The 22024-nt window shown below is 52.9% G+C and overlaps 33 non-coding genes across 33 annotated transcripts; all 33 read right to left on the bottom strand.

Annotated features, from left to right (window-relative positions):
- Positions 1-230: 230 nt before the first annotated feature.
- Positions 231-349, bottom strand: LOC135591051 (5S ribosomal RNA). The gene has a single exon (XR_010478421.1). It is a non-coding gene; the product is annotated as a 5S ribosomal RNA (ribosomal RNA).
- Positions 350-893: 544 nt separating this feature from the next.
- On the bottom strand, positions 894-1012 carry LOC135592024 (5S ribosomal RNA). The gene has a single exon (XR_010478790.1). It is a non-coding gene; the product is annotated as a 5S ribosomal RNA (ribosomal RNA).
- Positions 1013-1556: 544 nt separating this feature from the next.
- LOC135590913 (5S ribosomal RNA) lies at positions 1557-1675 on the bottom strand. Its single transcript, XR_010478317.1, has one exon. It is a non-coding gene; the product is annotated as a 5S ribosomal RNA (ribosomal RNA).
- A 544-nt stretch (positions 1676-2219) lies between these two features.
- Positions 2220-2338, bottom strand: LOC135589560 (5S ribosomal RNA). Its single transcript, XR_010476967.1, has one exon. It is a non-coding gene; the product is annotated as a 5S ribosomal RNA (ribosomal RNA).
- Positions 2339-2882: 544 nt separating this feature from the next.
- Positions 2883-3001, bottom strand: LOC135590749 (5S ribosomal RNA). Its single transcript, XR_010478155.1, has one exon. It is a non-coding gene; the product is annotated as a 5S ribosomal RNA (ribosomal RNA).
- A 542-nt stretch (positions 3002-3543) lies between these two features.
- Positions 3544-3662, bottom strand: LOC135590668 (5S ribosomal RNA). Its single transcript, XR_010478075.1, has one exon. It is a non-coding gene; the product is annotated as a 5S ribosomal RNA (ribosomal RNA).
- Positions 3663-4206: 544 nt separating this feature from the next.
- On the bottom strand, positions 4207-4325 carry LOC135590545 (5S ribosomal RNA). Its single transcript, XR_010477953.1, has one exon. It is a non-coding gene; the product is annotated as a 5S ribosomal RNA (ribosomal RNA).
- Positions 4326-4869: 544 nt separating this feature from the next.
- On the bottom strand, positions 4870-4988 carry LOC135590683 (5S ribosomal RNA). Its single transcript, XR_010478089.1, has one exon. It is a non-coding gene; the product is annotated as a 5S ribosomal RNA (ribosomal RNA).
- A 544-nt stretch (positions 4989-5532) lies between these two features.
- On the bottom strand, positions 5533-5651 carry LOC135590074 (5S ribosomal RNA). Its single transcript, XR_010477481.1, has one exon. It is a non-coding gene; the product is annotated as a 5S ribosomal RNA (ribosomal RNA).
- Positions 5652-6195: 544 nt separating this feature from the next.
- On the bottom strand, positions 6196-6314 carry LOC135589796 (5S ribosomal RNA). Its single transcript, XR_010477203.1, has one exon. It is a non-coding gene; the product is annotated as a 5S ribosomal RNA (ribosomal RNA).
- A 544-nt stretch (positions 6315-6858) lies between these two features.
- Positions 6859-6977, bottom strand: LOC135590746 (5S ribosomal RNA). Its single transcript, XR_010478153.1, has one exon. It is a non-coding gene; the product is annotated as a 5S ribosomal RNA (ribosomal RNA).
- Positions 6978-7521: 544 nt separating this feature from the next.
- LOC135591920 (5S ribosomal RNA) lies at positions 7522-7640 on the bottom strand. Its single transcript, XR_010478685.1, has one exon. It is a non-coding gene; the product is annotated as a 5S ribosomal RNA (ribosomal RNA).
- Positions 7641-8184: 544 nt separating this feature from the next.
- Positions 8185-8303, bottom strand: LOC135590745 (5S ribosomal RNA). The gene has a single exon (XR_010478152.1). It is a non-coding gene; the product is annotated as a 5S ribosomal RNA (ribosomal RNA).
- A 544-nt stretch (positions 8304-8847) lies between these two features.
- Positions 8848-8966, bottom strand: LOC135589830 (5S ribosomal RNA). Its single transcript, XR_010477237.1, has one exon. It is a non-coding gene; the product is annotated as a 5S ribosomal RNA (ribosomal RNA).
- Positions 8967-9510: 544 nt separating this feature from the next.
- LOC135590682 (5S ribosomal RNA) lies at positions 9511-9629 on the bottom strand. Its single transcript, XR_010478088.1, has one exon. It is a non-coding gene; the product is annotated as a 5S ribosomal RNA (ribosomal RNA).
- Positions 9630-10173: 544 nt separating this feature from the next.
- LOC135589548 (5S ribosomal RNA) lies at positions 10174-10292 on the bottom strand. The gene has a single exon (XR_010476955.1). It is a non-coding gene; the product is annotated as a 5S ribosomal RNA (ribosomal RNA).
- A 544-nt stretch (positions 10293-10836) lies between these two features.
- Positions 10837-10955, bottom strand: LOC135590744 (5S ribosomal RNA). The gene has a single exon (XR_010478151.1). It is a non-coding gene; the product is annotated as a 5S ribosomal RNA (ribosomal RNA).
- A 542-nt stretch (positions 10956-11497) lies between these two features.
- On the bottom strand, positions 11498-11616 carry LOC135590422 (5S ribosomal RNA). Its single transcript, XR_010477830.1, has one exon. It is a non-coding gene; the product is annotated as a 5S ribosomal RNA (ribosomal RNA).
- A 544-nt stretch (positions 11617-12160) lies between these two features.
- LOC135590300 (5S ribosomal RNA) lies at positions 12161-12279 on the bottom strand. Its single transcript, XR_010477706.1, has one exon. It is a non-coding gene; the product is annotated as a 5S ribosomal RNA (ribosomal RNA).
- A 544-nt stretch (positions 12280-12823) lies between these two features.
- On the bottom strand, positions 12824-12942 carry LOC135590680 (5S ribosomal RNA). The gene has a single exon (XR_010478087.1). It is a non-coding gene; the product is annotated as a 5S ribosomal RNA (ribosomal RNA).
- Positions 12943-13486: 544 nt separating this feature from the next.
- LOC135589769 (5S ribosomal RNA) lies at positions 13487-13605 on the bottom strand. Its single transcript, XR_010477175.1, has one exon. It is a non-coding gene; the product is annotated as a 5S ribosomal RNA (ribosomal RNA).
- A 544-nt stretch (positions 13606-14149) lies between these two features.
- LOC135589795 (5S ribosomal RNA) lies at positions 14150-14268 on the bottom strand. The gene has a single exon (XR_010477202.1). It is a non-coding gene; the product is annotated as a 5S ribosomal RNA (ribosomal RNA).
- A 544-nt stretch (positions 14269-14812) lies between these two features.
- Positions 14813-14931, bottom strand: LOC135590743 (5S ribosomal RNA). Its single transcript, XR_010478150.1, has one exon. It is a non-coding gene; the product is annotated as a 5S ribosomal RNA (ribosomal RNA).
- Positions 14932-15475: 544 nt separating this feature from the next.
- LOC135591919 (5S ribosomal RNA) lies at positions 15476-15594 on the bottom strand. The gene has a single exon (XR_010478684.1). It is a non-coding gene; the product is annotated as a 5S ribosomal RNA (ribosomal RNA).
- Positions 15595-16138: 544 nt separating this feature from the next.
- Positions 16139-16257, bottom strand: LOC135590891 (5S ribosomal RNA). Its single transcript, XR_010478295.1, has one exon. It is a non-coding gene; the product is annotated as a 5S ribosomal RNA (ribosomal RNA).
- Positions 16258-16801: 544 nt separating this feature from the next.
- Positions 16802-16920, bottom strand: LOC135590742 (5S ribosomal RNA). The gene has a single exon (XR_010478149.1). It is a non-coding gene; the product is annotated as a 5S ribosomal RNA (ribosomal RNA).
- A 544-nt stretch (positions 16921-17464) lies between these two features.
- On the bottom strand, positions 17465-17583 carry LOC135590178 (5S ribosomal RNA). Its single transcript, XR_010477584.1, has one exon. It is a non-coding gene; the product is annotated as a 5S ribosomal RNA (ribosomal RNA).
- A 544-nt stretch (positions 17584-18127) lies between these two features.
- On the bottom strand, positions 18128-18246 carry LOC135590415 (5S ribosomal RNA). Its single transcript, XR_010477823.1, has one exon. It is a non-coding gene; the product is annotated as a 5S ribosomal RNA (ribosomal RNA).
- Positions 18247-18790: 544 nt separating this feature from the next.
- LOC135590806 (5S ribosomal RNA) lies at positions 18791-18909 on the bottom strand. The gene has a single exon (XR_010478211.1). It is a non-coding gene; the product is annotated as a 5S ribosomal RNA (ribosomal RNA).
- Positions 18910-19453: 544 nt separating this feature from the next.
- On the bottom strand, positions 19454-19572 carry LOC135589757 (5S ribosomal RNA). The gene has a single exon (XR_010477163.1). It is a non-coding gene; the product is annotated as a 5S ribosomal RNA (ribosomal RNA).
- Positions 19573-20116: 544 nt separating this feature from the next.
- LOC135589794 (5S ribosomal RNA) lies at positions 20117-20235 on the bottom strand. The gene has a single exon (XR_010477200.1). It is a non-coding gene; the product is annotated as a 5S ribosomal RNA (ribosomal RNA).
- Positions 20236-20779: 544 nt separating this feature from the next.
- Positions 20780-20898, bottom strand: LOC135590741 (5S ribosomal RNA). Its single transcript, XR_010478147.1, has one exon. It is a non-coding gene; the product is annotated as a 5S ribosomal RNA (ribosomal RNA).
- A 544-nt stretch (positions 20899-21442) lies between these two features.
- Positions 21443-21561, bottom strand: LOC135591918 (5S ribosomal RNA). Its single transcript, XR_010478683.1, has one exon. It is a non-coding gene; the product is annotated as a 5S ribosomal RNA (ribosomal RNA).
- Positions 21562-22024: the final 463 nt, after the last annotated feature.

The following is a 22024-nucleotide window of genomic DNA, read 5'->3' as shown; positions in this document are numbered from 1 at the left end:
GCTCGGGGCGCAAAAAGGAGTGCAACACGAGGACTTCCCAGGGGGTCACCCATCCTAGAACCATGTCTGGTCATTGTATGTTTTATGAAGAAATTTTTAGATGATGATTTCATTATTCTCCTGCTATATATATGTTAATGACATATTTATTGTTGGCCATAATACTGGAAAAATTGAAAAGCTTAAAAGAGAGTTTTAAGTAAGTCTTTTGGCCGCTCGGGGCGCAAAAAGGAGTGCAACAAGAGGACTTCCAAGGGGGTCACCCATCCTAGTACTACTTTCGCCCAAGCACGCTTAACTTCGGAGTTTTGATGGGATCCGGTGCTTTAGTGTTGGTATGATCGCAATCGTTTTGTGTGCGTCGTCCCTCCCCTTTGTGCACGTCGCGGACGGCGCATCGACGACCGGAGCCCCGAAACCTCTCGAACGATCTCGAAATCGCCATTGTCGGATCCCTCCGATGCCCACGAGGCCGACCGCGTACCGGACACGGCAAGCGCGCGCCGAAACCATCGGGACTTTCTCGAACGAACTCGGAATCGCTATTGCGGCCCCATTCCGGAAAGCTCTCTCCGAGCCCCACGAGACTGACTGCGTAGCGGTCACGGCAAATTCCGAGGCCCAAAACCCTCGCCTCGGAGGTCGACGGGAGAGGTTTTGGCCGCTCGGGGCGCAAAAAGGAGTGCAACACGAGGACTTCCCAGGGGGTCACCCATCCTAGAACCATGTCTGGTCATTGTATGTTTTATGAAGAAATTTTTAGATGATGATTTCATTATTCTCCTGCTATATATATGTTAATGACATATTTATTGTTGGCCATAATGCTGGAAAAATTGAAAAGCTTAAAAGAGAGTTTTAAGTAAGTCTTTTGGCCGCTCGGGGCGCAAAAAGTAGTGCAACACGAGGACTTCCCAGGGGGTCACCCATCCTAGTACTACTCTCGCCCAAGCACGCTTAACTTCGGAGTTCTGATGGGATCCAGTGCTTTAGTGCTGGTATGATCGCACTCATTTTGTCTATGTCGTCCCTCGCCTTTGTGCACGTCGCGGACGGCGCATCGACGACCGGAGCCCCGAAACCTCTCGAACGATCTCGTAATCGCCATTGACAGATCCCTCCGATGCCCACGAGGCCGACCGCGTACCGGACACGGCAAGCGCGCGCCGAAACCATCGGGACTTTTTCGAACGAACTCGGAATCGCTATTGCGGCCCCATTCCGGAAAGCTCTCTCCGAGCCCCACGAGACTGACTGCGTAGCGGTCACGGCAAATTCCGAGGCCCAAAACCATCGCCTCGGAGGTCGACGGGAGAGGTTTTGGCCGCTCGGGGCGCAGAAAGGAGTGCAACACGAGGACTTCCCAGGGGGTCACCCATCCTAGAACCATGTCTGGTCATTGTATGTTTTATGAAGAAATTTTTAGATGATGATTTCATTATTCTCCTGCTATATATATGTTAATGACATATTTATTGTTGGCCATAATGCTGGAAAAATTGAAAAGCTTAAAAGAGAGTTTTAAGTAAGTCTTTTGGCCGCTCGGGGCGCAAAAAGGAGTGTAACACGAGGACTTCCAAGGGGGTCACCCATCCTAGTACTACTTTCGCCCAAGCATGCTTAACTTCGGAGTTTTGATGGGATCCGGTGCTTTAGTGCTGGTATGATCGCAATCGTTTTGTGTGCGTCGTCCCTCCCCTTTGTGCACGTCGCAGACGGCGCATCGACGACCGGAGCCCCGAAACCTCTCGAACGATCTCGGAATCGCCATTGTCGGATCCCTCCGATGCCCACGAGGCCGACCGCGTACCGGACACGGCAAGCGCGCGCCGAAACCATCGGGACTTTCTCGAACGAACTCGGAATCGCTATTGCGGCCCCATTCCGGAAAGCTCTCTCCGAGCCCCACGAGACTGACTGCGTAGCGGTCACGGCAAATTCCGAGGCCCAAAACCCTAGCCTCGGAGGTCGACGGGAGAGGTTTTGGCCGCTCGGGGCGCAAAAAGGAGTGCAACACGAGGACTTCCCAGGGGGTCACCCATCCTAGAACCATGTCTGGTCATTGTATGTTTTATGAAGAAATTTTTAGATGATGATTTCATTATTCTCCTGCTATATATATGTTAATGACATATTTATTGTTGGCCATAATGCTGGAAAAATTGAAAAGCTTAAAAGAGAGTTTTAAGTAAGTCTTTTGGCCGCTCGGGGCGCAAAAAGGAGTGCAAAACGAGGACTTCCCAGGGGGTCACCCATCCTAGTACTACTCTCGCCCAAGCACGCTTAACTTCGGAGTTCTGATGGGATCCGGTGCTTTAGTGCTGGTATGATCGCACTCGTTTTGTGTGCGTCGTCCCTCGCCTTTGTGCACGTCGCGGACGGCGCATCGACGACCGGAGCCCCGAAACCTCTCGAACGATCTCGTAATCGCCATTGTCGGATCCCTCCGATGCCCACGAGGCCGACCGCGTACCGGACACGGCAAGCGCGCGCCGAAACCATCGGGACTTTCTCGAACGAACTCGGAATCGCTATTGCGGCCCCATTCCGGAAAGCTCTCTCCGAGCCCCACGAGACTGACTGCGTAGCGGTCACGGCAAATTCCGAGGCCCAAAACCATCGCCTCGGAGGTCGACGGGAGAGGTTTTGGCCGCTCGGGGCGCAAAAAGGAGTGCAACACGAGGACTTCCCAGGGGGTCACCCATCCTAGAACCATGTCTGGTCATTGTATGTTTTATGAAGAAATTTTTAGATGATGATTTCATTATTCTCCTGCTATATATATGTTAATGACATATTTATTGTTGGCCATAATACTGGAAAAATTGAAAAGCTTAAAAGAGAGTTTTAAGTAAGTCTTTTGGCCGCTCGGGGCGCAAAAAGGAGTGCAACACGAGGACTTCCAAGGGGGTCACCCATCCTAGTACTACTTTCGCCCAAGCACGCTTAACTTCGGAGTTTTGATGGGATCCGGTGCTTTAGTGTTGGTATGATCGCAATCGTTTTGTGTGCGTCGTCCCTCCCCTTTGTGCACGTCGCGGACGGCGCATCGACGACTGGAGCCCCGAAACCTCTCGAACGATCTCGGAATCGCCATTGTCGGATCCCTCCGATGCCCACGAGGCCGACCGCGTACCGGACACGGCAAGCGCGCGCCGAAACCATCGGGACTTTCTCGAACGAACTCGGAATCGCTATTGCGGCCCCATTCCGGAAAGCTCTCTCCGAGCCCCACGAGACTGACTGCGTAGCGGTCACGGCAAATTCCGAGGCCCAAAACCCTCGCCTCGGAGGTCGACGGGAGAGGTTTTGGCCGCTCGGGGCGCAAAAAGGAGTGCAACACGAGGACTTCCCAGGGGGTCACCCATCCTAGAACCATGTCTGGTCATTGTATGTTTTATGAAGAAATTTTTAGATGATGATTTCATTATTCTCCTGCTATATATATGTTAATGACATTTATTGTTGGCCATAATGCTGGAAAAATTGAAAAGCTTAAAAGAGAGTTTTAAGTAAGTCTTTTGGCCGCTCGGGGCGCAAAAAGGAGTGCAACACGAGGACTTCCCAGGGGGTCACCCATCCTAGTACTACTCTCGCCCAAGCACGCTTAACTTCGGAGTTCTGATGGGATCCGGTGCTTTAGTGCTGGTATGATCGCACTCATTTTGTCTATGTCGTCCCTCGCCTTTGTGCACGTCGCGGACGGCGCATCGACGACCGGAGCCCCGAAACCTCTCGAACGATCTCGTAATCGCCATTGTCGGATCCCTCCGATGCCCACGAGGCCGACCGCGTACCGGACACGGCAAGCGCGCGCCGAAACCATCGGGACTTTCTCGAACGAACTCGGAATCGCTATTGCGGCCCCATTCCGGAAAGCTCTCTCCGAGCCCCACGAGACTGACTGCGTAGCGGTCACGGCAAATTCCGAGGCCCAAAACCATCGCCTCGGAGGTCGACGGGAGAGGTTTTGGCCGCTCGGGGCGCAGAAAGGAGTGCAACACGAGGACTTCCCAGGGGGTCACCCATCCTAGAACCATGTCTGGTCATTGTATGTTTTATGAAGAAATTTTTAGATGATGATTTCATTATTCTCCTGCTATATATATGTTAATGACATATTTATTGTTGGCCATAATGCTGGAAAAATTGAAAAGCTTAAAAGAGAGTTTTAAGTAAGTCTTTTGGCCGCTCGGGGCGCAAAAAGGAGTGCAACACGAGGACTTCCCAGGGGGTCACCCATCCTAGTACTACTCTCGCCCAAGCACGCTTAACTTCGGAGTTCTGATGGGATCCGGTGCTTTAGTGCTGGTATGATCGCACTCGTTTTGTGTGTGTCGTCCCTCGCCTTTGTGCACGTCGCGGACGGCGCATCGACGACCGGAGCCCCGAAACCTCTCGAACGATCTCGTAATCGCCATTGTCGGATCCCTCCGATGCCCACGAGGCCGACCGCGTACCGGACACGGCAAGCGCGCGCCGAAACCATCGGGACTTTCTCGAACGAACTCGGAATCGCTATTGCGGCCCCATTCCGGAAAGCTCTCTCCGAGCCCCACGAGACTGACTGCGTAGCGGTCACGGCAAATTCCGAGGCCCAAAACCATCGCCTCGGAGGTCGACGGGAGAGGTTTTGGCCGCTCGGGGCGCAGAAAGGAGTGCAACACGAGGACTTCCCAGGGGGTCACCCATCCTAGAACCATGTCTGGTCATTGTATGTTTTATGAAGAAATTTTTAGATGATGATTTCATTATTCTCCTGCTATATATATGTTAATGACATATTTATTGTTGGCCATAATGCTGGAAAAATTGAAAAGCTTAAAAGAGAGTTTTAAGTAAGTCTTTTGGCCGCTCGGGGCGCAAAAAGGAGTGTAACACGAGGACTTCCAAGGGGGTCACCCATCCTAGTACTACTTTCGCCCAAGCACGCTTAACTTCGGAGTTTTGATGGGATCCGGTGCTTTAGTGCTGGTATGATCGCAATCGTTTTGTGTGCGTCGTCACTCCCCTTTGTGCACGTCGCGGACGGCGCATCGACGACCGGAGCCCCGAAACCTCTCGAACGATCTCGGAATCGCCATTGTCGGATCCCTCCGATGCCCACGAGGCCGACCGCGTACCGGACACGGCAAGCGCGCGCCGAAACCATCGGGACTTTCTCGAACGAACTCGGAATCGCTATTGCGGCCCCATTCCGGAAAGCTCTCTCCGAGCCCCACGAGACTGACTGCGTAGCGGTCACGGCAAATTCCGAGGCCCAAAACCCTAGCCTCGGAGGTCGACGGGAGAGGTTTTGGCCGCTCGGGGCGCAAAAAGGAGTGCAACACGAGGACTTCCCAGGGGGTCACCCATCCTAGAACCATGTCTGGTCATTGTATGTTTTATGAAGAAATTTTTAGATGATGATTTCATTATTCTCCTGCTATATATATGTTAATGACATATTTATTGTTGGCCATAATGCTGGAAAAATTGAAAAGCTTAAAAGAGAGTTTTAAGTAAGTCTTTTGGCCGCTCGGGGCGCAAAAAGGAGTGCAACACGAGGACTTCCCAGGGGGTCACCCATCTTAGTACTACTCTCGCCCAAGCACGCTTAACTTCGGAGTTCTGATGGGATCCGGTGCTTTAGAGCTGGTATGATCGCACTCGTTTTGTGTGCGTCGTCCCTCGCCTTTGTGCACGTCGCGGACGGCGCATCGACGACCGGAGCCCCGAAACCTCTCGAACGATCTCGTAATCGCCATTGTCGGATCCCTCCGATGCCCACGAGGCCGACCGCGTACCGGACACGGCAAGCGCGCGCCGAAACCATCGGGACTTTCTCGAACGAACTCGGAATCGCTATTGCGGCCCCATTCCGGAAAGCTCTCTCCGAGCCCCACGAGATTGACTGCGTAGCGGTCACGGCAAATTCCGAGGCCCAAAACCATCGCCTCGGAGGTCGACGGGAGAGGTTTTGGCCGCTCGGGGCGCAGAAAGGAGTGCAACACGAGGACTTCCCAGGGGGTCACCCATCCTAGAACCATGTCTGGTCATTGTATGTTTTATGAAGAAATTTTTAGATGATGATTTCATTATTCTCCTGCTATATATATGTTAATGACATATTTATTGTTGGCCATAATGCTGGAAAAATTGAAAAGCTTAAAAGAGAGTTTTAAGTAAGTCTTTTGGCCGCTCGGGGCGCAAAAAGGAGTGCAACACGAGGACTTCCAAGGGGGTCACCCATCCTAGTACTACTCTCGCCCAAGCAGGCTTAACTTCGGAGTTCTGATGGAATCCGGTGCTTTAGTGCTGGTATGATCGCACTCTTTTTGTGTGCGTCGTCCCTCGCCTTTGTGCACGTCGCGGACGGCGCATCGACGACCGGAGCCCCGAAACCTCTCGAACGATCTCGGAATCGCCATTGTCGGATCCCTCCGATGCCCACGAGGCCGACCGCGTACCGGACACGGCAAGCGCGCGCCGAAACCATCGGGACTTTCTCGAACGAACTCGGAATCGCTATTGCGGCCCCATTCCGGAAAGCTCTCTCCGAGCCCCACGAGACTGACTGCGTAGCGGTCACGGCAAATTCCGAGGCCCAAAACCATCGCCTCGGAGGTCGACGGGAGAGGTTTTGGCCGCTCGGGGCGCAAAAAGGAGTGCAACACGAGGACTTCCCAGGGGGTCACCCATCCTAGAACCATGTCTGGTCATTGTATGTTTTATGAAGAAATTTTTAGATGATGATTTCATTATTCTCCTGCTATATATATGTTAATGACATATTTATTGTTGGCCATAATACTGGAAAAATTGAAAAGCTTAAAAGAGAGTTTTAAGTAAGTCTTTTGGCCGCTCGGGGCGCAAAAAGGAGTGCAACACGAGGACTTCCAAGGGGGTCACCCATCCTAGTACTACTTTCGCCCAAGCACGCTTAACTTCGGAGTTTTGATGGGATCCGGTGCTTTAGTGTTGGTATGATCGCAATCGTTTTGTGTGCGTCGTCCCTCCCCTTTGTGCACGTCGCGGACGGCGCATCGACGACCGGAGCCCCGAAACCTCTCGAACGATCTCGGAATCGCCATTGTCGGATCCCTCCGATGCCCACGAGGCCGACCGCGTACCGGACACGGCAAGCGCGCGCCGAAACCATCGGGACTTTCTCGAACGAACTCGGAATCGCTATTGCGGCCCCATTCCGGAAAGCTCTCTCCGAGCCCCACGAGACTGACTGCGTAGCGGTCACGGCAAATTCCGAGGCCCAAAACCCTCGCCTCGGAGGTCGACGGGAGAGGTTTTGGCCGCTCGGGGCGCAAAAAGGAGTGCAACACGAGGACTTCCCAGGGGGTCACCCATCCTAGAACCATGTCTGGTCATTGTATGTTTTATGAAGAAATTTTTAGATGATGATTTCATTATTCTCCTGTTATATATATGTTAATGACATATTTATTGTTGGCCATAATGCTGGAAAAATTGAAAAGCTTAAAAGAGAGTTTTAAGTAAGTCTTTTGGCCGCTCGGGGCGCAAAAAGGAGTGCAACACGAGGACTTCCCAGGGGGTCACCCATCCTAGTACTACTCTCGCCCAAGCAGGCTTAACTTCGGAGTTCTGATGGGATCCGGTGCTTTAGTGCTGGTATGATCGCACTCGTTTTGTGTGCGTCGTCCCTCGCCTTTGTGCACGTCGCGGACGGCGCATCGACGACCGGAGCCCCGAAACCTCTCGAACGATCTCGGAATCGCCATTGTCGGATCCCTCCGATGCCCACGAGGCCGACCGCGTACCGGACACGGCAAGCGCGCGCCGAAACCATCGGGACTTTCTCGAACGAACTCGGAATCGCTATTGCGGCCCCATTCCGGAAAGCTCTCTCCGAGCCCCACGAGACTGACTGCGTAGCGGTCACGGCAAATTCCGAGGCCCAAAACCATCGCCTCGGAGGTCGACGGGAGAGGTTTTGGCCGCTCGGGGCGCAAAAAGGAGTGCAACACGAGGACTTCCCAGGGGGTCACCCATCCTAGAACCATGTCTGGTCATTGTATGTTTTATGAAGAAATTTTTAGATGATGATTTCATTATTCTCCTGCTATATATATGTTAATGACATATTTATTGTTGGCCATAATACTGGAAAAATTGAAAAGCTTAAAAGAGAGTTTTAAGTAAGTCTTTTGGCCGCTCGGGGCGCAAAAAGGAGTGCAACACGAGGACTTCCAAGGGGGTCACCCATCCTAGTACTACTTTCGCCCAAGCACGCTTAACTTCGGAGTTTTGATGGGATCCGGTGCTTTAGTGTTGGTATGATCGCAATCGTTTTGTGTGCGTCGTCCCTCCCCTTTGTGCACGTCGCGGACGGCGCATCGACGACCGGAGCCCCGAAACCTCTCGAACGATCTCGAAATCGCCATTGTCGGATCCCTCCGATGCCCACGAGGCCGACCGCGTACCGGACACGGCAAGCGCGCGCCGAAACCATCGGGACTTTCTCGAACGAACTCGGAATCGCTATTGCGGCCCCATTCCGGAAAGCTCTCTCCGAGCCCCACGAGACTGACTGCGTAGCGGTCACGGCAAATTCCGAGGCCCAAAACCCTCGCCTCGGAGGTCGACGGGAGAGGTTTTGGCCGCTCGGGGCGCAAAAAGGAGTGCAACACGAGGACTTCCCAGGGGGTCACCCATCCTAGAACCATGTCTGGTCATTGTATGTTTTATGAAGAAATTTTTAGATGATGATTTCATTATTCTCCTGCTATATATATGTTAATGACATATTTATTGTTGGCCATAATGCTGGAAAAATTGAAAAGCTTAAAAGAGAGTTTTAAGTAAGTCTTTTGGCCGCTCGGGGCGCAAAAAGTAGTGCAACACGAGGACTTCCCAGGGGGTCACCCATCCTAGTACTACTCTCGCCCAAGCACGCTTAACTTCGGAGTTCTGATGGGATCCGGTGCTTTAGTGCTGGTATGATCGCACTCATTTTGTCTATGTCGTCCCTCGCCTTTGTGCACGTCGCGGACGGCGCATCGACGACCGGAGCCCCGAAACCTCTCGAACGATCTCGTAATCGCCATTGTCAGATCCCTCCGATGCCCACGAGGCCGACCGCGTACCGGACACGGCAAGCGCGCGCCGAAACCATCGGGACTTTTTCGAACGAACTCGGAATCGCTATTGCGGCCCCATTCCGGAAAGCTCTCTCCGAGCCCCACGAGACTGACTGCGTAGCGGTCACGGCAAATTCCGAGGCCCAAAACCATCGCCTCGGAGGTCGACGGGAGAGGTTTTGGCCGCTCGGGGCGCAGAAAGGAGTGCAACACGAGGACTTCCCAGGGGGTCACCCATCCTAGAACCATGTCTGGTCATTGTATGTTTTATGAAGAAATTTTTAGATGATGATTTCATTATTCTCCTGCTATATATATGTTAATGACATATTTATTGTTGGCCATAATGCTGGAAAAATTGAAAAGCTTAAAAGAGAGTTTTAAGTAAGTCTTTTGGCCGCTCGGGGCGCAAAAAGGAGTGTAACACGAGGACTTCCAAGGGGGTCACCCATCCTAGTACTACTTTCGCCCAAGCACGCTTAACTTCGGAGTTTTGATGGGATCCGGTGCTTTAGTGCTGGTATGATCGCAATCGTTTTGTGTGCGTCGTCCCTCCCCTTTGTGCACGTCGCAGACGGCGCATCGACGACCGGAGCCCCGAAACCTCTCGAACGATCTCGGAATCGCCATTGTCGGATCCCTCCGATGCCCACGAGGCCGACCGCGTACCGGACACGGCAAGCGCGCGCCGAAACCATCGGGACTTTCTCGAACGAACTCGGAATCGCTATTGCGGCCCCATTCCGGAAAGCTCTCTCCGAGCCCCACGAGACTGACTGCGTAGCGGTCACGGCAAATTCCGAGGCCCAAAACCCTAGCCTCGGAGGTCGACGGGAGAGGTTTTGGCCGCTCGGGGCGCAAAAAGGAGTGCAACACGAGGACTTCCCAGGGGGTCACCCATCCTAGAACCATGTCTGGTCATTGTATGTTTTATGAAGAAATTTTTAGATGATGATTTCATTATTCTCCTGCTATATATATGTTAATGACATATTTATTGTTGGCCATAATGCTGGAAAAATTGAAAAGCTTAAAAGAGAGTTTTAAGTAAGTCTTTTGGCCGCTCGGGGCGCAAAAAGGAGTGCAAAACGAGGACTTCCCAGGGGGTCACCCATCCTAGTACTACTCTCGCCCAAGCACGCTTAACTTCGGAGTTCTGATGGGATCCGGTGCTTTAGTGCTGGTATGATCGCACTCGTTTTGTGTGCGTCGTCCCTCGCCTTTGTGCACGTCGCGGACGGCGCATCGACGACCGGAGCCCCGAAACCTCTCGAACGATCTCGTAATCGCCATTGTCGGATCCCTCCGATGCCCACGAGGCCGACCGCGTACCGGACACGGCAAGCGCGCGCCGAAACCATCGGGACTTTCTCGAACGAACTCGGAATCGCTATTGCGGCCCCATTCCGGAAAGCTCTCTCCGAGCCCCACGAGACTGACTGCGTAGCGGTCACGGCAAATTCCGAGGCCCAAAACCATCGCCTCGGAGGTCGACGGGAGAGGTTTTGGCCGCTCGGGGCGCAAAAAGGAGTGCAACACGAGGACTTCCCAGGGGGTCACCCATCCTAGAACCATGTCTGGTCATTGTATGTTTTATGAAGAAATTTTTAGATGATGATTTCATTATTCTCCTGCTATATATATGTTAATGACATATTTATTGTTGGCCATAATACTGGAAAAATTGAAAAGCTTAAAAGAGAGTTTTAAGTAAGTCTTTTGGCCGCTCGGGGCGCAAAAAGGAGTGCAACACGAGGACTTCCAAGGGGGTCACCCATCCTAGTACTACTTTCGCCCAAGCACGCTTAACTTCGGAGTTTTGATGGGATCCGGTGCTTTAGTGTTGGTATGATCGCAATCGTTTTGTGTGCGTCGTCCCTCCCCTTTGTGCACGTCGCGGACGGCGCATCGACGACTGGAGCCCCGAAACCTCTCGAACGATCTCGGAATCGCCATTGTCGGATCCCTCCGATGCCCACGAGGCCGACCGCGTACCGGACACGGCAAGCGCGCGCCGAAACCATCGGGACTTTCTCGAACGAACTCGGAATCGCTATTGCGGCCCCATTCCGGAAAGCTCTCTCCGAGCCCCACGAGACTGACTGCGTAGCGGTCACGGCAAATTCCGAGGCCCAAAACCCTCGCCTCGGAGGTCGACGGGAGAGGTTTTGGCCGCTCGGGGCGCAAAAAGGAGTGCAACACGAGGACTTCCCAGGGGGTCACCCATCCTAGAACCATGTCTGGTCATTGTATGTTTTATGAAGAAATTTTTAGATGATGATTTCATTATTCTCCTGCTATATATATGTTAATGACATTTATTGTTGGCCATAATGCTGGAAAAATTGAAAAGCTTAAAAGAGAGTTTTAAGTAAGTCTTTTGGCCGCTCGGGGCGCAAAAAGGAGTGCAACACGAGGACTTCCCAGGGGGTCACCCATCCTAGTACTACTCTCGCCCAAGCACGCTTAACTTCGGAGTTCTGATGGGATCCGGTGCTTTAGTGCTGGTATGATCGCACTCATTTTGTCTATGTCGTCCCTCGCCTTTGTGCACGTCGCGGACGGCGCATCGACGACCGGAGCCCCGAAACCTCTCGAACGATCTCGTAATCGCCATTGTCGGATCCCTCCGATGCCCACGAGGCCGACCGCGTACCGGACACGGCAAGCGCGCGCCGAAACCATCGGGACTTTCTCGAACGAACTCGGAATCGCTATTGCGGCCCCATTCCGGAAAGCTCTCTCCGAGCCCCACGAGACTGACTGCGTAGCGGTCACGGCAAATTCCGAGGCCCAAAACCATCGCCTCGGAGGTCGACGGGAGAGGTTTTGGCCGCTCGGGGCGCAGAAAGGAGTGCAACACGAGGACTTCCCAGGGGGTCACCCATCCTAGAACCATGTCTGGTCATTGTATGTTTTATGAAGAAATTTTTAGATGATGATTTCATTATTCTCCTGCTATATATATGTTAATGACATATTTATTGTTGGCCATAATGCTGGAAAAATTGAAAAGCTTAAAAGAGAGTTTTAAGTAAGTCTTTTGGCCGCTCGGGGCGCAAAAAGGAGTGCAACACGAGGACTTCCCAGGGGGTCACCCATCCTAGTACTACTCTCGCCCAAGCACGCTTAACTTCGGAGTTCTGATGGGATCCGGTGCTTTAGTGCTGGTATGATCGCACTCGTTTTGTGTGTGTCGTCCCTCGCCTTTGTGCACGTCGCGGACGGCGCATCGACGACCGGAGCCCCGAAACCTCTCGAACGATCTCGTAATCGCCATTGTCGGATCCCTCCGATGCCCACGAGGCCGACCGCGTACCGGACACGGCAAGCGCGCGCCGAAACCATCGGGACTTTCTCGAACGAACTCGGAATCGCTATTGCGGCCCCATTCCGGAAAGCTCTCTCCGAGCCCCACGAGACTGACTGCGTAGCGGTCACGGCAAATTCCGAGGCCCAAAACCATCGCCTCGGAGGTCGACGGGAGAGGTTTTGGCCGCTCGGGGCGCAGAAAGGAGTGCAACACGAGGACTTCCCAGGGGGTCACCCATCCTAGAACCATGTCTGGTCATTGTATGTTTTATGAAGAAATTTTTAGATGATGATTTCATTATTCTCCTGCTATATATATGTTAATGACATATTTATTGTTGGCCATAATGCTGGAAAAATTGAAAAGCTTAAAAGAGAGTTTTAAGTAAGTCTTTTGGCCGCTCGGGGCGCAAAAAGGAGTGTAACACGAGGACTTCCAAGGGGGTCACCCATCCTAGTACTACTTTCGCCCAAGCACGCTTAACTTCGGAGTTTTGATGGGATCCGGTGCTTTAGTGCTGGTATGATCGCAATCGTTTTGTGTGCGTCGTCACTCCCCTTTGTGCACGTCGCGGACGGCGCATCGACGACCGGAGCCCCGAAACCTCTCGAACGATCTCGGAATCGCCATTGTCGGATCCCTCCGATGCCCACGAGGCCGACCGCGTACCGGACACGGCAAGCGCGCGCCGAAACCATCGGGACTTTCTCGAACGAACTCGGAATCGCTATTGCGGCCCCATTCCGGAAAGCTCTCTCCGAGCCCCACGAGACTGACTGCGTAGCGGTCACGGCAAATTCCGAGGCCCAAAACCCTAGCCTCGGAGGTCGACGGGAGAGGTTTTGGCCGCTCGGGGCGCAAAAAGGAGTGCAACACGAGGACTTCCCAGGGGGTCACCCATCCTAGAACCATGTCTGGTCATTGTATGTTTTATGAAGAAATTTTTAGATGATGATTTCATTATTCTCCTGCTATATATATGTTAATGACATATTTATTGTTGGCCATAATGCTGGAAAAATTGAAAAGCTTAAAAGAGAGTTTTAAGTAAGTCTTTTGGCCGCTCGGGGCGCAAAAAGGAGTGCAACACGAGGACTTCCCAGGGGGTCACCCATCCTAGTACTACTCTCGCCCAAGCACGCTTAACTTCGGAGTTCTGATGGGATCCGGTGCTTTAGAGCTGGTATGATCGCACTCGTTTTGTGTGCGTCGTCCCTCGCCTTTGTGCACGTCGCGGACGGCGCATCGACGACCGGAGCCCCGAAACCTCTCGAACGATCTCGTAATCGCCATTGTCGGATCCCTCCGATGCCCACGAGGCCGACCGCGTACCGGACACGGCAAGCGCGCGCCGAAACCATCGGGACTTTCTCGAACGAACTCGGAATCGCTATTGCGGCCCCATTCCGGAAAGCTCTCTCCGAGCCCCACGAGATTGACTGCGTAGCGGTCACGGCAAATTCCGAGGCCCAAAACCATCGCCTCGGAGGTCGACGGGAGAGGTTTTGGTCGCTCGGGGCGCAGAAAGGAGTGCAACACGAGGACTTCCCAGGGGGTCACCCATCCTAGAACCATGTCTGGTCATTGTATGTTTTATGAAGAAATTTTTAGATGATGATTTCATTATTCTCCTGCTATATATATGTTAATGACATATTTATTGTTGGCCATAATGCTGGAAAAATTGAAAAGCTTAAAAGAGAGTTTTAAGTAAGTCTTTTGGCCGCTCGGGGCGCAAAAAGGAGTGCAACACGAGGACTTCCAAGGGGGTCACCCATCCTAGTACTACTCTCGCCCAAGCAGGCTTAACTTCGGAGTTCTGATGGAATCCGGTGCTTTAGTGCTGGTATGATCGCACTCTTTTTGTGTGCGTCGTCCCTCGCCTTTGTGCACGTCGCGGACGGCGCATCGACGACCGGAGCCCCGAAACCTCTCGAACGATCTCGGAATCGCCATTGTCGGATCCCTCCGATGCCCACGAGGCCGACCGCGTACCGGACACGGCAAGCGCGCGCCGAAACCATCGGGACTTTCTCGAACGAACTCGGAATCGCTATTGCGGCCCCATTCCGGAAAGCTCTCTCCGAGCCCCACGAGACTGACTGCGTAGCGGTCACGGCAAATTCCGAGGCCCAAAACCATCGCCTCGGAGGTCGACGGGAGAGGTTTTGGCCGCTCGGGGCGCAAAAAGGAGTGCAACACGAGGACTTCCCAGGGGGTCACCCATCCTAGAACCATGTCTGGTCATTGTATGTTTTATGAAGAAATTTTTAGATGATGATTTCATTATTCTCCTGCTATATATATGTTAATGACATATTTATTGTTGGCCATAATACTGGAAAAATTGAAAAGCTTAAAAGAGAGTTTTAAGTAAGTCTTTTGGCCGCTCGGGGCGCAAAAAGGAGTGCAACACGAGGACTTCCAAGGGGGTCACCCATCCTAGTACTACTTTCGCCCAAGCACGCTTAACTTCGGAGTTTTGATGGGATCCGGTGCTTTAGTGTTGGTATGATCGCAATCGTTTTGTGTGCGTCGTCCCTCCCCTTTGTGCACGTCGCGGACGGCGCATCGACGACCGGAGCCCCGAAACCTCTCGAACGATCTCGGAATCGCCATTGTCGGATCCCTCCGATGCCCACGAGGCCGACCGCGTACCGGACACGGCAAGCGCGCGCCGAAACCATCGGGACTTTCTCGAACGAACTCGGAATCGCTATTGCGGCCCCATTCCGGAAAGCTCTCTCCGAGCCCCACGAGACTGACTGCGTAGCGGTCACGGCAAATTCCGAGGCCCAAAACCCTCGCCTCGGAGGTCGACGGGAGAGGTTTTGGCCGCTCGGGGCGCAAAAAGGAGTGCAACACGAGGACTTCCCAGGGGGTCACCCATCCTAGAACCATGTCTGGTCATTGTATGTTTTATGAAGAAATTTTTAGATGATGATTTCATTATTCTCCTGTTATATATATGTTAATGACATATTTATTGTTGGCCATAATGCTGGAAAAATTGAAAAGCTTAAAAGAGAGTTTTAAGTAAGTCTTTTGGCCGCTCGGGGCGCAAAAAGGAGTGCAACACGAGGACTTCCCAGGGGGTCACCCATCCTAGTACTACTCTCGCCCAAGCAGGCTTAACTTCGGAGTTCTGATGGGATCCGGTGCTTTAGTGCTGGTATGATCGCACTCGTTTTGTGTGCGTCGTCCCTCGCCTTTGTGCACGTCGCGGACGGCGCATCGACGACCGGAGCCCCGAAACCTCTCGAACGATCTCGTAATCGCCATTGTCGGATCCCTCCGATGCCCACGAGGCCGACCGCGTACCGGACACGGCAAGCGCGCGCCGAAACCATCGGGACTTTCTCGAACGAACTCGGAATCGCTATTGCGGCCCCATTCCGGAAAGCTCTCTCCGAGCCCCACGAGACTGACTGCGTAGCGGTCACGGCAAATTCCGAGGCCCAAAACCCTAGCCTCGGAGGTCGACGGGAGAGGTTTTGGCCGCTCGGGGCGCAGAAAGGAGTGCAACACGAGGACTTCCCAGGGGGTCACCCATCCTAGAACCATGTCTGGTCATTGTATGTTTTATGAAGAAATTTTTAGATGATGATTTCATTATTCTCCTGCTATATATATGTTAATGACATATTTATTGTTGGCCATAATGCTGGAAAAATTGAAAAGCTTAAAAGAGAGTTTTAAGTAAGTCTTTTGGCCGCTCGGGGCGCAAAAAAGAGTAAAACAAGAGGACTTCCCAGGGGGTCACCCATCCTAGTACTACTCTCGCCCAAACACGCTTAACTTCGGAGTTCTGATGGAATCCGGTGCTTTAGTGCTGGTATGATCGAACTCTTTTTGTGTGCGTCGTCCCTCGCCTTTGTGCACGTCGCGGACGGCGCATCGACGACCGGAGCCCCGAAACCTCTCGAACGATCTCGGAATCGCCATTGTCGGATCCCTCTGATGCCCACGAGGCCGACCGCGTACCGGACACGGCAAGCGCGCGCCGAAACCATCGGGACTTTCTCGAACGAACTCGGAATCGCTATTGCGGCCCCATTCCGGAAAGCTCTCTCCGAGCCCCACGAGACTGACTGCGTAGCGGTCACGGCAAATTCCGAGGCCCAAAACCATCGCCTCGGAGGTCGACGGGAGAGGTTTTGGCCGCTCGGGGCGCAAAAAGGAGTGCAACACGAGGACTTCCCAGGGGGTCACCCATCCTAGAACCATGTCTGGTCATTGTATGTTTTATGAAGAAATTTTTAGATGATGATTTCATTATTCTCCTGCTATATATATGTTAATGACATATTTATTGTTGGCCATAATACTGGAAAAATTGAAAAGCTTAAAAGAGAGTTTTAAGTAAGTCTTTTGGCCGCTCGGGGCGCAAAAAGGAGTGCAACACGAGGACTTCCAAGGGGGTCACCCATCCTAGTACTACTTTCGCCCAAGCACGCTTAACTTCGGAGTTTTGATGGGATCCGGTGCTTTAGTGTTGGTATGATCGCAATCGTTTTGTGTGCGTCGTCCCTCCCCTTTGTGCACGTCGCGGACGGCGCATCGACGACTGGAGCCCCGAAACCTCTCGAACGATCTCGGAATCGCCATTGTCGGATCCCTCCGATGCCCACGAGGCCGACCGCGTACCGGACACGGCAAGCGCGCGCCGAAACCATCGGGACTTTCTCGAACGAACTCGGAATCGCTATTGCGGCCCCATTCCGGAAAGCTCTCTCCGAGCCCCACGAGACTGACTGCGTAGCGGTCACGGCAAATTCCGAGGCCCAAAACCCTCGCCTCGGAGGTCGACGGGAGAGGTTTTGGCCGCTCGGGGCGCAAAAAGGAGTGCAACACGAGGACTTCCCAGGGGGTCACCCATCCTAGAACCATGTCTGGTCATTGTATGTTTTATGAAGAAATTTTTAGATGATGATTTCATTATTCTCCTGCTATATATATGTTAATGACATATTTATTGTTGGCCATAATGCTGGAAAAATTGAAAAGCTTAAAAGAGAGTTTTAAGTAAGTCTTTTGGCCGCTCGGGGCGCAAAAAGGAGTGCAACACGAGGACTTCCCAGGGGGTCACCCATCCTAGTACTACTCTCGCCCAAGCACGCTTAACTTCGGAGTTCTGATGGGATCCGGTGCTTTAGTGCTGGTATGATCGCACTCATTTTGTCTATGTCGTCCTTCGCCTTTGTGCACGTCGCGGACGGCGCATCGACGACCGGAGCCCCGAAACCTCTCGAACGATCTCGTAATCGCCATTGTCGGATCCCTCCGATGCCCACGAGGCCGACCGCGTACCGGACACGGCAAGCGCGCGCCGAAACCATCGGGACTTTCTCGAACGAACTCGGAATCGCTATTGCGGCCCCATTCCGGAAAGCTCTCTCCGAGCCCCACGAGACTGACTGCGTAGCGGTCACGGCAAATTCCGAGGCCCAAAACCATCGCCTCGGAGGTCGACGGGAGAGGTTTTGGCCGCTCGGGGCGCAGAAAGGAGTGCAACACGAGGACTTCCCAGGGGGTCACCCATCCTAGAACCATGTCTGGTCATTGTATGTTTTATGAAGAAATTTTTAGATGATGATTTCATTATTCTCCTGCTATATATATGTTAATGACATATTTATTGTTGGCCATAATGCTGGAAAAATTGAAAAGCTTAAAAGAGAGTTTTAAGTAAGTCTTTTGGCCGCTCGGGGCGCAAAAAGGAGTGCAACACGAGGACTTCCCAGGGGGTCACCCATCCTAGTACTACTCTCGCCCAAGCAAGCTTAACTTCGGAGTTCTGATGGGATCCGGTGCTTTAGTGCTGGTATGATCGCACTCGTTTTGTGTGCGTCGTCCCTCGCCTTTGTGCACGTCGCGGACGGCGCATCGACGACCGGAGCCCCGAAACCTCTCGAACGATCTCGTAATCGCCATTGTCGGATCCCTCCGATGCCCACGAGGCCGACCGCGTACCGGACACGGCAAGCGCGCGCCGAAACCATCGGGACTTTCTCGAACGAACTCGGAATCGCTATTGCGGCCCCATTCCGGAAAGCTCTCTCCGAGCCCCACGAGACTGACTGCGTAGCGGTCACGGCAAATTCCGAGGCCCAAAACCATCGCCTCGGAGGTCGACGGGAGAGGTTTTGGCCGCTCGGGGCGCAGAAAGGAGTGCAACACGAGGACTTCCCAGGGGGTCACCCATCCTAGAACCATGTCTGGTCATTGTATGTTTTATGAAGAAATTTTTAGATGATGATTTCATTATTCTCCTGCTATATATATGTTAATGACATATTTATTGTTGGCCATAATGCTGGAAAAATTGAAAAGCTTAAAAGAGAGTTTTAAGTAAGTCTTTTGGCCGCTCGGGGCGCAAAAAGGAGTGTAACACGAGGACTTCCAAGGGGGTCACCCATCCTAGTACTACTTTCGCCCAAGCACGCTTAACTTCGGAGTTTTGATGAGATCCGGTGCTTTAGTGCTGGTATGATCGCAATCGTTTTGTGTGCGTCGTCCCTCCCCTTTGTGCACGTCGCGGACGGCGCATCGACGACCGGAGCCCCGAAACCTCTCGAACGATCTCGGAATCGCCATTGTCGGATCCCTCCGATGCCCACGAGGCCGACCGCGTACCGGACACGGCAAGCGCGCGCCGAAACCATCGGGACTTTCTCGAACGAACTCGGAATCGCTATTGCGGCCCCATTCCGGAAAGCTCTCTCCGAGCCCCACGAGACTGACTGCGTAGCGGTCACGGCAAATTCCGAGGCCCAAAACCCTAGCCTCGGAGGTCGACGGGAGAGGTTTTAGCCGCTCGGGGCGCAAAAAGGAGTGCAACACGAGGACTTCCCAGGGGGTCACCCATCCTAGAACCATGTCTGGTCATTGTATGTTTTATGAAGAAATTTTTAGATGATGATTTCATTATTCTCCTGCTATATATATGTTAATGACATATTTATTGTTGGCCATAATGCTGGAAAAATTGAAAAGCTTAAAAGAGAGTTTTAAGTAAGTCTTTTGGCCGCTCGGGGCGCAAAAAGGAGTGCAACACGAGGACTTCCCAGGGGGTCACCCATCCTAGTACTACTCTCGCCCAAGCACGCTTAACTTCGGAGTTCTGATGGGATCCGGTGCTTTAGAGCTGGTATGATCGCACTCGTTTTGTGTGCGTCGTCCCTCGCCTTTGTGCACGTCGCGGACGGCGCATCGACGACCGGAGCCCCGAAACCTCTCGAACGATCTCGTAATCGCCATTGTCGGATCCCTCCGATGCCCACGAGGCCGACCGCGTACCGGACACGGCAAGCGCGCGCCGAAACCATCGGGACTTTCTCGAACGAACTCGGAATCGCTATTGCGGCCCCATTCCGGAAAGCTCTCTCCGAGCCCCACGAGATTGACTGCGTAGCGGTCACGGCAAATTCCGAGGCCCAAAACCATCGCCTCGGAGGTCGACGGGAGAGGTTTTGGCCGCTCGGGGCGCAGAAAGGAGTGCAACACGAGGACTTCCCAGGGGGTCACCCATCCTAGAACCATGTCTGGTCATTGTATGTTTTATGAAGAAATTTTTAGATGATGATTTCATTATTCTCCTGCTATATATATGTTAATGACATATTTATTGTTGGCCATAATGCTGGAAAAATTGAAAAGCTTAAAAGAGAGTTTTAAGTAAGTCTTTTGGCCGCTCGGGGCGCAAAAAGGAGTGCAACACGAGGACTTCCAAGGGGGTCACCCATCCTAGTACTACTCTCGCCCAAGCAGGCTTAACTTCGGAGTTCTGATGGAATCCGGTGCTTTAGTGCTGGTATGATCGCACTCTTTTTGTGTGCGTCGTCCCTCGCCTTTGTGCACGTCGCGGACGGCGCATCGACGACCGGAGCCCCGAAACCTCTCGAACGATCTCGGAATCGCCATTGTCGGATCCCTCCGATGCCCACGAGGCCGACCGCGTACCGGACACGGCAAGCGCGCGCCGAAACCATCGGGACTTTCTCGAACGAACTCGGAATCGCTATTGCGGCCCCATTCCGGAAAGCTCTCTCCGAGCCCCACGAGACTGACTGCGTAGCGGTCACGGCAAATTCCGAGGCCCAAAACCATCGCCTCGGAGGTCGACGGGAGAGGTTTTGGCCGCTCGGGGCGCAAAAAGGAGTGCAACACGAGGACTTCCCAGGGGGTCACCCATCCTAGAACCATGTCTGGTCATTGTATGTTTTATGAAGAAATTTTTAGATGATGATTTCATTATTCTCCTGCTATATATATGTTAATGACATATTTATTGTTGGCCATAATACTGGAAAAATTGAAAAGCTTAAAAGAGAGTTTTAAGTAAGTCTTTTGGCCGCTCGGGGCGCAAAAAGGAGTGCAACACGAGGACTTCCAAGGGGGTCACCCATCCTAGTACTACTTTCGCCCAAGCACGCTTAACTTCGGAGTTTTGATGGGATCCGGTGCTTTAGTGTTGGTATGATCGCAATCGTTTTGTGTGCGTCGTCCCTCCCCTTTGTGCACGTCGCGGACGGCGCATCGACGACCGGAGCCCCGAAACCTCTCGAACGATCTCGGAATCGCCATTGTCGGATCCCTCCGATGCCCACGAGGCCGACCGCGTACCGGACACGGCAAGCGCGCGCCGAAACCATCGGGACTTTCTCGAACGAACTCGGAATCGCTATTGCGGCCCCATTCCGGAAAGCTCTCTCCGAGCCCCACGAGACTGACTGCGTAGCGGTCACGGCAAATTCCGAGGCCCAAAACCCTCGCCTCGGAGGTCGACGGGAGAGGTTTTGGCCGCTCGGGGCGCAAAAAGGAGTGCAACACGAGGACTTCCCAGGGGGTCACCCATCCTAGAACCATGTCTGGTCATTGTATGTTTTATGAAGAAATTTTTAGATGATGATTTCATTATTCTCCTGCTATATATATGTTAATGACATATTTATTGTTGGCCATAATGCTGGAAAAATTGAAAAGCTTAAAAGAGAGTTTTAAGTAAGTCTTTTGGCCGCTCGGGGCGCAAAAAGGAGTGCAACACGAGGACTTCCCAGGGGGTCACCCATCCTAGTACTACTCTCGCCCAAGCAGGCTTAACTTCGGAGTTCTGATGGGATCCGGTGCTTTAGTGCTGGTATGATCGCACTCGTTTTGTGTGCGTCGTCCCTCGCCTTTGTGCACGTCGCGGACGGCGCATCGACGACCGGAGCCCCGAAACCTCTCGAACGATCTCGTAATCGCCATTGTCGGATCCCTCCGATGCCCACGAGGCCGACCGCGTACCGGACACGGCAAGCGCGCGCCGAAACCATCGGGACTTTCTCGAACGAACTCGGAATCGCTATTGCGGCCCCATTCCGGAAAGCTCTCTCCGAGCCCCACGAGACTGACTGCGTAGCGGTCACGGCAAATTCCGAGGCCCAAAACCCTAGCCTCGGAGGTCGACGGGAGAGGTTTTGGCCGCTCGGGGCGCAGAAAGGAGTGCAACACGAGGACTTCCCAGGGGGTCACCCATCCTAGAACCATGTCTGGTCATTGTATGTTTTATGAAGAAATTTTTAGATGATGATTTCATTATTCTCCTGCTATATATATGTTAATGACATATTTA

The sequence above is a fragment of the Musa acuminata genome, chromosome BXJ1-8, assembly GCF_036884655.1.
Source record: "Musa acuminata AAA Group cultivar baxijiao chromosome BXJ1-8, Cavendish_Baxijiao_AAA, whole genome shotgun sequence".
Lineage (NCBI taxonomy): Eukaryota > Viridiplantae > Streptophyta > Magnoliopsida > Zingiberales > Musaceae > Musa > Musa acuminata.
This window is presented reverse-complemented; position numbering and strand designations above follow the sequence as displayed.